We start from the raw sequence: 209 nt of genomic DNA on the forward strand, positions 1-209 counted from the left end.
TACCTTACAGGCTACGCCACGGCATGAGTTTCCTCTTACCTGAAAAAGAAAAAAAAAGTTAGAAAACGCAGATACCATGGTTTTCAAGAGGGTAAAAATAAAACGATAAACAAAGCGATGATCCATTATAATGCATGGACTAATCACTGTTGCGTAAGACACCGCGGCAGGTGCGGATCTGGACGACGCCTGCACACGCTCACTTCCTT

The sequence above is a fragment of the Penaeus monodon genome, chromosome 21, assembly GCF_015228065.2.
Source record: "Penaeus monodon isolate SGIC_2016 chromosome 21, NSTDA_Pmon_1, whole genome shotgun sequence".
NCBI classification, from domain to species: domain Eukaryota; kingdom Metazoa; phylum Arthropoda; class Malacostraca; order Decapoda; family Penaeidae; genus Penaeus; species Penaeus monodon.